This window comes from Stomoxys calcitrans, chromosome 4 (assembly GCF_963082655.1).
Source record: "Stomoxys calcitrans chromosome 4, idStoCalc2.1, whole genome shotgun sequence".
NCBI classification, from domain to species: domain Eukaryota; kingdom Metazoa; phylum Arthropoda; class Insecta; order Diptera; family Muscidae; genus Stomoxys; species Stomoxys calcitrans.
Window position 1 is genome coordinate 117,021,446 of NC_081555.1, and position 12,279 is coordinate 117,033,724.

The window sequence follows — 12,279 nt, forward strand, 5'->3', positions numbered from 1 at the left end:
CCTCTCGGTCAGAGGTTAAAAACATTCTCGAAGAGTAGGCAATTCCGTTTGGTATTTAGTGCAATTTAATGACCAGCTCTCAGGGAATTTTATTAACGAATGTGCCTTCTAAATTTCTCATTTTCTTTGAAAATTGCGTTGGGAAAAACGTAATTTTTCATCCAGCGACGGAAATGTACCATTAGCGTATAAATAATGCCGAGAGGCAGTGTTAACGAACATGAAACAAATAAAGCAATCAACAAGAAATGCTACACAAATTTTGCTTGGTCATTTACTTGTATTAGGTTGGCAAAGGAAGAAAAACAAAAAATGGTAAACCTAATAAGAAGTTCATGAATAAAATTACAAGCTGGCCTATGCCTTGTCAACACTAAGTAGGTGTACGAGAAATCAGCAAAACAAAGGAGATTTTTCACAAATCTTAACTTTGAATGAAACAACACCAAAAAAAGAGAAAAACTTAAGGGGAGAAGGATACCTAAAAAACTAATTTTGGCGGCGCACAGTGGGAGAAAATCGAAAAAAATAGTAAAAAAATATACCGAGTGAAAATGGGTAGAGATATCACTTTGAAATTTGAAATGGTTAGAGCTGAGTTGATAACGAGATCTTGTGCAAAATTTCAAGGTCCTTAACTTTAAATGAAATCAAACGAAAAAAAAGAGAAAAACTTAAGGAGATAAGGATACCTCAAAAACAAATTTTGGCGGAGCACAGTGGGAGAAAATCGAAAAAAAAAAAATAGTAAAAAAATATGCCGAGTAAAAAGGGTAGAGATATCACTTTGAAATTTGAAATGGTTAGAACTGAGTTGATAACGAGATCTTGCGCAAAATTTCAAGGTCCTAGGCTGTTCGGGCGCCATTTTGCAGGCCCCTAAATTTGGTCACCTCGGTATATCGAAAAATTGTTCGGGCTGCCAAATCATCATTTATGCTGTGATTTTCAATTTTTTTTTTAAAGAGTGTCCGAAAATTCCCAAAAAAGACCGCTTGAGGTCTCTAATCCGGTGGATGAGAGGCTAGCCACAATTCGCATAAAAGCCAAACTCTTCAACATCAACCTTATTTGTGCCCATGCCCCAACGGAAGACAAAGACGAGCAGCCAAGGATATTTTCTACGAGCGCCTAGAGAGAGAATATGACCGCTGGCCCTGCCATGATATTAAATTCGGTGGGGGAGATTTTAATGCGAAGATTGGGAAGGAATACATTTTTGGTCCAACAGTCGGAAAGTTTAGCCTCCACCAGATAACGTCCAGTAATGGGTTGAGGCTGATTGATTTCGCCGCGGCAAAAAACATGGTAGTTAGTAGCACCAGATTTCAACATCAAAAATATTGACAAAGCCACATGGCTGTCACCCGATCAAAACACGAGCAACCAAATGGATCACGTTGTGATAGAAGGAAGGCATTCATCCAGCGTGCTAGATGTACAATCGATCCATGAAGCGAATATAGATTCGTATCATTACCTTGTTGCAGCAAAGGTTCGCACCCGTTTGAACATGGCGAGGAAAGTACGATCTGACACTGCACGGAAGATGGACATAGAAAAGCTGCAAACACAACAGATGACTCGACTTACCCAACTGCTTGATGAAAGCACTCCTTGTTCCGATGATATAATGGCGCAGTGGCAAATTATGGCCCACTCCATTGAAAATAGCGCGAAATCCGTACTTGGGTACCGGAAGAATCCTCCAAGAAACCCATGGTACTACCAAGATGCTATTGAAGCCAAGAATGCGGTATATAGAGCAACACTGCAATCAGTAGCAACGAGCCAGATGAAGGAGAGGTATCGGGAGAAAAGGAGAGAGGAGAAACGTCTATTCCGCAAAAAGAACAAGGAAATGGAAAGACGTGAGTGCAAGCGAATTGAGATGTACAGAAGTCAGAATGAAGTCCGGAAATTCTACCAAAGAATTAAACATCAAACCGATGGGTTTGGTGCAGGCTCATTCGCCTGCAGAGGCAAAGAAGGAAATCTGGTAACTGACATAGATAACATGCTGAGGATATGGAAAGAACATTTTACCCAACTGCTAGTGTCCGACGTTGGCGGCGAAGAGGATAACGCAGAACCAATCCCTGATGATGGTATAGAAAGTTTACCTGACCCAACTAAAGAACAACAAGGCAGCAGGAGCCTACGGGATACCGCTGATCTATTTAAGACCGGAGGCGACACGCTGATAAGGCGTATGCATCAGCTTGTGTGCGTAATCTGGCTAGAAGAACGCAGAGCCAAAGAAGGAAATCTGGTAACTGACACAGATAACATGCTGAGGATATGGAAAGAACATTTTACCCAACTGCTAGTGTCCGAAGTTGGCAGCGAAGAGGATACCGCAGAACCAATCAATGATGATGGTATAGAATTTTTACCTCCTAGTCAATATGAGGTCCAAGTAGCAGTGACCCGACAAAAGAACAACAAGGCAGCAGGAGCCGACGGGTTACCCTCTGAACTATTTTAGACCGGTGGCGTCCCGCTGATAGGGCGTATGCATCAGCTTATATGCGCAATCTGGCTAGAAGAATGCATACCCGATGATTGGAACCTCAGCATACTATCATCCCGTACACAAGGAAGAAGACAAGACGGAATGTGCCAACTGCAGAGGAATAAGTATCCTCCCCATCGCATACAAGATACTCTCGAGCGTACTGTGTGAAAGATTACAACCTTAGGTCAATGAGATAATTGGACCCTATCAATGCGGCTTTAGACCTGATAAATCCACCCTGAACCAGATAATCACACTGCAACAAATCCTGGAAAAGAACCGAGAAGGACAAATCAACATCTAATATCTATTTGTTGACTACAAAGCCGCTTTCGATAATCCTTTACGTTCAAAGGTATTTCAAGCCATGTCTGAGTTTGGTATCCCTGCAAAATTAATAAGACTCTGCAGGAAGACACTTGCTGATACGCGTTCCTCAGTAAGAATAGGAAACAATATCTCCGAACCATTTAATGCCAAACGAGGTTTCAGACAAGGAGACAGCCTATCGTGTGATCTCTTTAATATCCTGCTGGAGAAGATTATACGAGATGCAGATGGCACACTAATCACAAGAGAACACATGCTACTCGCCTATGCCGACGACATCGATATCATAGGTCGGTCACCGGAAGTAGTAACTGCAGCCTTTGAAAGAATCGGAAGAGAGTCAGTACAAATGGGTCTGGCAGTAAATGGAGATAAGACGAAATGGATGGTTTCAACTCCCTAAAAGCCTTGCACAACCGAGCAGATAAAGAAAATGGAGAAAGTTGGAAACCACAACTATGATACAGTAACTTTATCTACCTCGGCACCGCCGTAATCGAAATAAATGACACCAATTTTAATATTAAGCGAAGAATAATACTGGCAAACAGATGCAGCTTTGGACGAAGTCAGCAGTTTAGATACAAGGCCACCTCTCGACAGACGAAGCTTACACTATACAAGACACTGTTACTACCCGTGTTATTATATGGTTCTGAAGCATGGGTACTTGTGAAACCAGATGAAAATTAAGGCTTCTAAGAGCTCAAGAAGTCAAGTGGGGGGATCAATTTCTATGGGGGCTATATCCAAATCTGAACCGATGTAGCCCATTCGCAATCCCCAATGACATACATAAATAAGAAATATCTGTGCGAAAATTTCAAGTGGCTAGCTTTATGCAATCGACCCCTATCATGATTTCGGCAGACGGCCGGGGCTAGATAGCTCAGAATGTCGAGATAATCCACAATATACATATTTTATGGGATCGCAGATCAATAATTCAAGGTGTCACAAACGGAATGAATTTTGCTACCGTGACTTACACTAGGTCCCTCGTTGTTCGACCTGAATATAGTCCAGATCGGACCATATTTAGATATATCTACCATATAGACCGATCTCGCGGTTTATGATCTAAGGCCTATAAAAGCCGCATTTTTTATACGATTTCGTTGTAATTATAAGCCGAAAGTTGTATTAAGGTCCCGATATCCGAATAGAACATGGTCCATATCGGTCCATAATTAATTATAGCTGCTATATAGACCGATCTAATGATTTCAGAGCGCGTTTATCATTCGATTTTGTTGAAATTTAGAACAGTGACATCCTGTCGACATCCGCAACGAGTTTGGTCCAGATATCGCTGCGATATAGACCGATCTGCCGATTAAGAGTCTTAAACCCATAAAAGCCCTATTTGTTACCCGATTGCGCTGAAATTTTGCCACCGTGAGTTATACTAGGCTTCTCATTATCCGACCTGAATATAGTCCAGATCGGACTATATTCATATATAGCTATCTTTTAAACCGATCTGTCGCATTAGTGTTTTAAGCTCATAAAAACCCAATTTGTTACCCGATTTCGCTGAAATTTGAAACAGTGAGTTGCACTAGGCCTCTCATAGTCCGAATTGAACAAAGTCAAGATCGGACTAAATTTGGGTATAGCTGGGATATAGATCGATCTGATGATTAAGGGGTTAAAACCCATAAAAGTCCCATTTGTTGACTTATTTTGCTGCAATATGGTGCCATGAGTTGCACTAGGCCTCTCATTGTCCAAATTGAACATAGTTCAGATCGGACTAAATTTGTATATATTGGTTGCCCAAAAAGTAATTGCGGATTTTTCATATAGTCTGAGTTGACAAATTTTTTCACAGCTTGTGACTCTGTAATTGCATTCTTTCTTCTGTCAGTTATCAGCTGTTACTTTTAGCTTGCTTTAGATAAAAAAGTGTAAAAAAAGTATATTTATTTAAAGTTCATTCTAGGTTTGTATTAATAATGCATTTACTTTCTTTTAAAAAATCCGCAATTACCTTTTGTGCAACCCAATAGCTGCCATAGTGAATTGGACTAAAATTCCCGTTGTCTGAAACAAATTTTGTCCAGATCGGACCATATTTTAATATAAATTTAGAACATGGAGTTGCAGTAGGCCACCCGATGATGCGCGTATGATCCATATCAGACCATATTTGGATATAGCTGTCATATGAAATGATCTGCACATCTGAAATCTTCAGCCATAAAATCCTCATTTATTGCCTGATTTCCTAAAAGTTTTAAACTGTGACTTATATAAACTTCTCGCTAACTGATTCGAATATCGAAAATGCGGAACCGGAAAACTTCTTGCCGGAGCGGAGCGCAAAAAAGCATCCCGTTCCGGATTTCCGGTCGCAACAGAAGTTTATTTTAGAATGGATAATCACACAAGAAATATGCCGGATTAAAATCCAGGCGTTTGAACCCATAGACCGGCGTGCAATAAATGAACCAAACTTAGTCTTAAACGTTACATAGAAAATATAACGCCAAAAAAAATCTAAAGGTACACTTATGAAGTAACATTTTGAAAACCGTTGTCGGCCGAGCTGACAGATTATCTCGGTTTTAAAATTTCGATTTATTTTTGCAAAAATTTACTTATACCCTACTAACCAAGGATGATTCATTCCCATAAAAATTTCAACAAATATAAATCATATAAAAAGTTACGAAGAAATCTTTCTTGCGCATTTATTACGGTTTCCAACCAAAACTTTGGCTAATAAAATTTCTTCAAACAAACAATTTTTTGGAATCAACAAATCAACATTCATAAAGATATCATTAACAATTGGACCTAATTCAAAATAATATGGATACATCTGGCTTTACTCTCACACACCTTGAAAACAACAGCAATTGTAACATCGAAAAATAAAATATATATGGTATACATGGCCAATAATTATAGCGATAATTATAGTTTGGAATATTAACAGAGGAAAAATCCTTTTTGTTCATAGCAATTTCATCGGATATTTGCCATAAATATCGAAGCCATAACTGGAACACCATAACCGCCTCCTCCGATAACGCCGCACAGTCAATGAAAGCTATTTATACGCCAAACGCTTGCCGCTCATCATCCGCCTTGCTGCGAGAGTCTGAGTTTCAGTTTGTTTTGTGTGTGTGTGTTTTAGTGTTCTTTTAAGGAGGGTAATTAATGCTACTGTGCTATTTTGAAAATATTTCATTTATTTTAATTGGTAACTTATAGCTCATTGTTTGTTTGTATGTATGGATAGATGTGCGTGCGTATATGTGCAGGATGTCTGGGATTTCTTTAGGTAAAATTATACTCGAATAATATTAATTAAAAAATTTCAATGATAAACTTTTTGGGTTTATTAATTATTTTAGGAGGGGAGCACTCGACATCATTAACAACGATCGGCCAGGCAACGATTTGGCGATTTGTTTGGATAAGTATGGACATGAATCTATCAAGAGTTGGTTGCTGTTTAATTTCGCTTGATGTCGTAAATTCTGTTTTGATTTATTTCAAATTCATCATGGTTTTGTACCCCGTGACGTATGAGTGATGCTATGTTTGAAATTAACGAAATAATGCGTATACGTCACAATGGACCAAATCAAAGCATCGCAGCAGGTCAAAACAATGCGTCATTGGAAAGCTCATAAAAGATGAGTCGGAAAAAAACCCAATGTGAACAGTTTTTTCTACAGAAATGGCACATCCTTTTGATAGCTTTATTTTTGACTATGAATAAATGGTACCAATTTGTGTAGAAATGTGGGTCATGTACACAGAGGGAGAATAAAATTGGAAAAATTAAAGTTTAAACAATCTGAATATGCAAGTAATTATTTTGATAAAAACAAAAAATAGGCCAGTTTTATTGTCTTTAAGAAACAGAAAGTGAAACCAGTAAGGAAGGGCAAATGTTGGGCGGTGCCGACTGTATAATACCCTACACCATATAAGCACAATGTGGGAGCTGTATCCAATTCTGAACCAATCTCGATGGACTTCGGCGGATGTTCTCGGATGGGTTATTAAACAATCCGTGTCAAATTTTGAGCAAATATGTTCAAACTGTAAAAACTACGGTTGACAAATGACAACATTATGGCAAATTACCCAAAATCTGGCTAACATATATATGGAAGCTATATCTACTTCTGAACCGATTTCGAGAAAAACTTCTATGATAATGTAGTAGTCGACGAGGAAAGCGTTTTGCAAAATTTTGGCAATAAATGCGCTTGCTGTGACTATAGAAGTTAAAATCGGGCAATATATATATATATACATATATGAGAGCTATATCTAAATCTGAACCGATTTCCAAGAAAATAATCAGTAATATTGAGAGACAAGCGAAAATTCCTCCTGCCAAATTTCGAGAAAATCGGTTTACAAATGACCATTTTATTGCATTATTACTAAAAATCGGACGAACATATATATGGGAGCTATATCTAAATCTGAACCGATTTTAACCACACTCTATGTATATTGTGGTAGTCGTCGAGGAAAGCGTTGTGCCATATTTTGGCAAGATTGATCAATAAATGTGCTTGAAGTGGCTCTAGGAGTGAAAGTCGGGCGATATATATATGAGAGCTATATCTAAATCTGAACCGATTTTCATAAAATTCGCCAGTAATGTCTAGAGTCGTAAAAAACCCTTACTGCCAAATTTCGAGAGAATCGGTTAACAAATGACCATTTTATTGCATTATTACTGAAAATCGGACGAACATATATATGGGAGCTTTATCTAAATGTGAACCGATTTTGACCACACTGTATGTATATTGTGGTAGTCGTCGAGGAAAGCGTTGTGCCATATTTTGGCAAGATTGGTTAATAAATGAGCTTGAAGTGGCTCTAGGAGTGAAAGTCGGGCGATAAATATATATAAGAGCTATATCGAAATCTGAACCGATTTTCATAAAATTCTCCAGTAATGTCGTAAAAAAAATCTTACTGCCAAATTTCGAGAAAATCGGTTTACAAATGACCATTTTATTGCATTATTACATAAAATCGGATGAACATATATATGGGAGCTTTATCTAAATCTGAACCGATTTTGACCACACTCTATGTATATTGTGGTAGTCGTCGAGGAAAGCGTTGTGCCATATTTTGGCAAGATTGGTTAATAAATGTGCTTGCAGTGGCTTTAGGAGTGAAAGTCGGGCGATATATATATATATGAGAGCTACATCTAAATCTGAACCGATTACTATGAAATTCACCAGTAATGTCTAGAGTCATAAGAAAATCTTTCATGCCAAATTTCGAGAAAATCGGGTAACAAATGACCATTTTATTTCATTATTACTGAAAATCGGACAAACATATATATGGGAGCTATATCTAAATATGAACCGATTTTGACAACACTCTATGTATATTGTGGTAGTCGTCGAGTAAAGCGTTGTGCCATATTTTGGCAAGATTGGTCAATAAATGTGCTTGAAGTGGCTCTAGGAGTGAAAGTCGGGCGATATATATATATGAGAGCTATATCTAAATCTGAACCGATTACTATGAAATTCACCAGAAATATCTAGAGTCATAAGAAAATCTTTCCTGCCAAATTTCGAGAAAATCGGGTAACAAATGACCATTTTATTGCTGTATTACTGCAAATCGGACGAACGTATATATGGGAGCTATATCCAAATCTGAACCCATTTTCATAAAATTCGCCAGTAATATCGAGAGTCGTAAAAGAACCCTTATTGCCAAAGAATCGAGAGAATCGGTTAACAAATGACCATTTTTTTGCATTATTACTGAAAATCGGACGAACATATATATGGAAGCTATATCCAAATCTGAACCGATTTTTTCCAATTTCGATAGGCTTCGTCTCTAGGCCGAAAAACATGCCTGTAAAAAATTTTAAGACCAACGGATAAAAACTGCGACCTGTACCTTGTACACAAATTACCATGGACAGACAGACGGACGGACAGATAGACAGACAGACAAATGGACATAGCTAAGTCAAATCAGAAAGTGATTCTGAGTCGATTGGTATACTTATCAATGGGTCTATCTCTCATCCTTTTGGGTGTTACAAACTAATTCATTAAGTTATAATACCCTGTATCACAGTAGCGGTGTAGGGTATGAAAATTAAAAAAAAAGGAAAATTTTAAAATAATTTTCTCTGTCAAGTCAAAATTTGAAAGTTTTCTCTAAAGTCTAAATAATTATGAAGTTAAAATGATGTACGCCTTAACAGGCAAAAAAAAATTAAAATCAAACAACATTTCAATAAAATTTTCTTCATCAAGTATGCGGGCGGCGACGAAACGTCGATGAAACGCATGATGGAAGTCTTAACTAAGCAAAACTAAGATTTAATCGTGGAGAAATGAGAGATTTTCCACAGGGGAGGAGAAGGAGGAAGAAGGAAGGAACTCTCCCCGTGGTGGGCATTGATCAAGTCCCCGTGAGAACTTTGGCTAAGACTAAAAGCATGGCGTTCTGAGACCATTAGCCCATGGCTATCTTCTTCAAGATTGGGAAGACTAGAATAGGCAAATATCTTCATATTGAGCCATCAGGCGGTGTAGTGGCGGGACACTCGATACTGTCCAACGGGCAGGTGGACGACGACGAGACAATCACCAACTCTCTCAATATTGGGAAGACTAGGATAAGCCAAGATTTTAATACTAAAACATCAGGCAGTGCAGGGCGACAGACCCAACACAGCATAACGAACAGGGACCCAACGACGGAACCATCAACAAACTTTCTCGAGATTAGGAAGACTAGGATGGATAAAAATCCTAATGCAGAAACATTAGGCAAAGCAGTGACAGAGAACTAAATGCCGTCTAACGCACAGGGAGTAGACGATGAGAACATAACCTACTCCCAAGAAGGCCATTTACTCACGATTTGGACGACTAGTATAGGCAAAGATCCTAATATTGGAACATCAGGCAGTACATGGATAGAAGACTCAATACAGCATTACGAACCGGGACCCCAAGGTGGAGCCATTACCGACTTTCTCAAGTCTCGGAAGACTTAGATAGGAAAAGATGCTAATTTCAAAACATTAGGCAGTGCAGTGACGGGAAACTCAATGCAGTGTAAAGAACAAGGAGCAGGCGATGAGACAGCCTATCACCCACTCCAAAAGAGCCCATCTAATGGAGAACCAATAATTGAGGTCATCCAGATAAACCTCCACCGAAACGAGACACCTACTCACGCTCTGATGGAGAAAATCAGCAAGGGCAAGATTCATATTGCCTTAATTCAGGAGCCATCGACGAACCGGGACAAAGTTTCTGGTCTGAACCATATCAACTACAAATTATTCTATGCTGACACTGGTATTAGGGCAAGAACCTGCATTATTTGTCATAAAAGTTTTAATTATATATTTTCCCCAGAGTTGTCAATGTCAGATGCGAAAGTGATGAGACAGGGAGAGGATGGAGCATACCTGGCATCACTTTATCTGCTTTTCGACTCTTCGACAGCGTCACCTACGTCGGAGCTGCAACGGTTGGTGAGGAAAACAAAACAGACAGGAAATGAGGTACTAATAGGGTGCGATGCAAACTTTCTCAACATTTCGTGGGGCAGTGCATCAATAAATGGGGCCTAGCTCTGGCAGAGTACTTTAATATTAACGACTTAAGAACACGAAATCTAATCTATAAGGGTAAGGATTAGAGTTCTCTATGGAGCATTCCTTTTTAGACAATTGCTACATTAGGTTTAGAATAGCACCATAAGCGCCGAATCCGATAAGCTTCCGGAATAAGTTGAAAACCAACTGCACAAAATTCGGAAGACTACTCAGAAGAGGAGGTGGACAAGAAAATTAAGATTGTCCAAGCATAGAAGACATTGACAGCAATGTCAACGGAATTACTGTTTCACTGGTGGGGTCTTTCGAAGATAGTTGTCCTCTTCGGGAAAGGAAGTGAGCCGAAGAAAACCCCTGGATGACCTGGGAGATATGCAAGCACGTCGTAAAAAAGCGGATGTTTATTGGGATGCGTATTACACACGGCTCGAGGAAAACAATAAGATTACCAGAGCGGCAAAACTTGCCCCTGGAAGCTTTACTGCGACCAGGTCGATAGCTTTCATGACGCCGCCAAGATGAAAAAGTTTCTCCCCAAACCCATGTCCACACTGAAACGTTAATAGATGACATGGGAGTGAGAGCAGAAACAATGGAAGACATGTTGAGGCTTTTGATGAAAACGCATTTTCCACAAGATGCGACGAGACTCACGAAGACACCGGAATCTTGGAATAATGATTTTAATCATAGGATTATCATTACGGATTTTATGGTTAAGGAATCCTTGAGGAGCTTTAAACCATTTGAGTCACACGGACCTGGTGAAATATTTACGGCGTTGCTACAGAAGAAGGCGGACTATCTGGCGGCCCACCTGGCCAACATTTTCAAAGCGTGCCTGGACTTTTACATACTCCTAAAGCCTGGCAGGAGGCAAGAGTGGTATCTATACCCAAGCCCTATAAACCTTATGTCGCATCTATTCAAAACCATATAACGTATTGTAGACACCATGATAAAGAGTAGGACATCCAGCGAACGGCTCAAATACAAACAGTATGCCTATGTCCAGGGATGGTCAATGGAGACTGCCCTGCACGAGGTTGTGCGTAAAATACAGGGTGGCTGATGAAAGCCGCTACCAAAAAAAAATGTAATAACTTTTTTTCTATTTAATAATAATAATTTAATAATTAATTTAATTAATTAATTAATTAATTTAATTAATAATAATTTAATAATTAATTTAATAATTTAATTTAACATGAATAAAAGAAAAATGTATTCCATACACCGAAAAAAAAATGTAGCAATATTCATCATTGTAGCAATATTCATCAGCCACCCTGTAGAACAATCCTTCTATGCTATGACGTACACATTGGCAGTATGAATTGACATCAAACCTGTGATCTACGGTTAAGTCACTCTCGAAGCCCCATAGACGGGATGATAGGACCTCAGTCACTTTTGGCGACGTAACCGTGAATGAACCGTAGAGATGCGTCAGGCTGTTCAACCGTTAATTTATTGTGCATCCCGAGAGTGACAACTCAAGGACGAAAACCAATTGTCATGGTCTCCGAGCCGGTGGACAGACATCACAGTTTACCGTGGGCGATGTTACGAATGTCGTCCGTGGCTTCAAATCCTCCAAGGCGTTGGGCCTGGCGGAATCTCTACACTGATGCTGCAAAATCTGGATCTCCTGAAGTTGAGATCCTTACTACTGTCCTCAACCTGTCTCTGAACACTCTTAAAGTTCCCAGTGTCTGATAATTGAACAGAGTGATCCCGCTACTCAGGCTTGGAAAGAACCCGAGTTTGCGGGAGTCGTACAGAGCGATCTTTTTTCTCTCACCGGTAGCCAAGATGCTTGAGGCAT

The 12,279-nt window shown here is 39.2% G+C and overlaps 1 protein-coding gene across 1 annotated transcript in view; it reads right to left on the minus strand.

Annotated features, from left to right (window-relative positions):
• Positions 1 to 12,279, minus strand: part of LOC106087731 (uncharacterized) — a 598,301-nt gene that overhangs the window by 560,771 nt on the left and 25,251 nt on the right. The gene's annotated exons all lie outside the window — the stretch shown is intronic.